We start from the raw sequence: 2,498 nt of genomic DNA, 5'->3' as shown, positions 1-2,498 counted from the left end.
AGACAAAACATCTGCAGTAATAAATAAGAATGGAGAGAGGGGGTCTATTTGCTTTAAGACACTACCACAGTTGATCCGATTCATAGGAGCCGGTGATCAACAGCAGAATGGTTGCAAGAGTTTCATCCATAGCTTTAACTTTTTTCAACAAGATTATATATCCACCCAGAAAAAAGAGTGTTCTCAACAGCCTTCTTCTGTCAGGCCTACAATTATGAGACTTTTTGCTGGGAGGCTTCTTTTTCTTTCTTTCTTCCTGGAGTAGGTGTGTGTTTTCCTTTCTTTCTTTCTTTGTGTTTTTTGTATGCCTGTGTGCATGTTTGAGATGTTGGAGTGGAGGCAATAACAATAATACATATTGTTGGGGAATATCGACCGATCCCGCTCATGCCGACTTATAATCAGGCATACCCGATCGACCGACCGACCGACCGACCAATCGCCGGACGACATTACCAACCGATTAAAGGCTCTCTACCAACTGAGGATATGTCGGCCGGGCAGACCTTCTCCGCTCTCCCGACCGACTGCACCAGGGAGTCAGATGGCCGACTCTCGCAACATGCCCGACTGATCGTCGGAGGGGTCCGAATCTCCATCCGACGCCACTCAGCTGGCCACCGACCTAAGGTCGGTCGACTCCTCCGATCGCCGTACTGCTGCCAAAGACTGTCAGCCCTGACAGCAGTATGCGGCACTGCCGCCTAAGGGCATTATCCCGCCTAGGGCATTGTCAACCCTAGTGATTTGACAGCCCCACGGCGACGTGACACTTTCACGGCAACTCTGACAGTCTACAGTGAGTTGACAATTCCTCAATTGTCTGCGTCATTAATGACGGCGCCATACTACACTCCACTATATATATCGGGGAAGACTACAGTGCTAGAGGCCCTGGAAAAAGACACAGGCTTGCTCTCTCTCTCTCTCTCTCTCATTGAATTCTTTGCTTTCTTCTCACTGTTGCCTAGTCTCCTCTCCGACTTGACCGTCGGAGGGTCCCCGCCGGAGCCGCCTCCGGTCAGTGCAGACTTTCTTTTGCAGGCGCTCGTTTCCGGCGATCAGGCGATGGGGGGATTGACCGCAACAGATTGACACGCCAGGTAGGGGGGGCAGTACTAATGACAAAGAGAAGAGCTCAACGATCGAGAGTCACCGGGTCGGCGAGGCGCTCTTCCCGTCGGAAAAAGGCCTCTCCGCCACCCTCCGCGGCGGAACACAGCTCTCCGCACCCCGCGGTTACCACGGAGGCACAGATCGCGGCGATCGTATGGCAGATGACCGTGCTGACGGACGCGGTCAAAAGCCTCCAGCAACAACCGGTACGGCGCCGCCATCACCGGTCGGACAACCGACGGCACGTCCGATGCCCTCCAGGAGCAGTCGCCGGCGCCCGTGCCGATCTCCGTCGTCTCCGCGGGAGCGCCTGCCACAGCGCTCCCACAGAAAGGAGGAGGCACGGCCGCGGCGCGATGCCCATCGGTCCCAACAGCTTTCTCCCTCCCAGCTAGAACGAGCAAGGAAGGAGAAGCGACTGCGAACGCCGTCCGCCTCCCTCTCAGAATCTTTCGGAGACTCCACTCCTGGGGTCTCCCAGCACCAGCGGACGGACGACTACGAATGTCGGTTCGAGAAAATCGACCGTCGGCTCGCATAGTTGCAGGTGGATGGGCAGAAGTCTTCGAACGACGTCGACTTCCAGACCGCCCAACCTCTCTCCCGACTCATTCTCGACGAATCGATCTCCAGTCGGTTCAAGATGCAGCACGTAGAGCCATACGACGGCTCCACCGACCCAATCGACCATCTGGAGAGCTACAGAGCTCTAATGACGATTCAGGGGGCAACCGACGCTCTCTTTTGCATCGGCTTCCCCGCCACGCTCCGCAAAGCTGCCAGGGCCTGGTACTCCAGTCTTCGATCAGGAAGTATCCACTCCTTCGGACAGCTCGAGCACTCTTTCGTGGCTCACTTCAGCACCAGCCGGAAGCCACCGCGAACGTCGGACAGCCTTTTCTCCCTCAAACAGGGAGAAAATGAGACGCTCCGACACTTCGTGGCGCGATTCAATACGGCCACGCTTGAGGTCTGGAACCTCAACGAAGACATGGCCATCTCGGCCATGAAACGGGGGCTGAGGGCGTCCCGTTTTACTTACTCCCTGGACAAGACCCTCCCCCGAACGTATGCCGAACTATTGGAGCGCACGTACAAGTACATGCGCGCGGACGAAGGAGCTTCCGATCGACGCTTGGCCGAACCCAAAGGCCCGAAGGAGAAGCGGAGAAAAGGTCGGGACCCCACTGCGCCTAGCAGGCCCCTGACCGACAGTCGGGTCTCGCCCCCGCGATGAAACCAGAAGTCGCCCCGACGGCAGATTCCAAGGCCGACACGCCCCAGGTATGACTCCTACACTCCTCTCTCTTCTCCCCGTGCGTGGATTCTGATGGAGATCGAGGGGGAAGAATACCTACGACGGCCTCCACCTCTGAAGGCAA

This window comes from Elaeis guineensis, chromosome 5 (genome assembly GCF_000442705.2).
Source record: "Elaeis guineensis isolate ETL-2024a chromosome 5, EG11, whole genome shotgun sequence".
In the NCBI taxonomy this organism is placed as follows: Eukaryota; Viridiplantae; Streptophyta; class Magnoliopsida; order Arecales; family Arecaceae; genus Elaeis; species Elaeis guineensis.
This window is presented reverse-complemented; position numbering follows the sequence as displayed.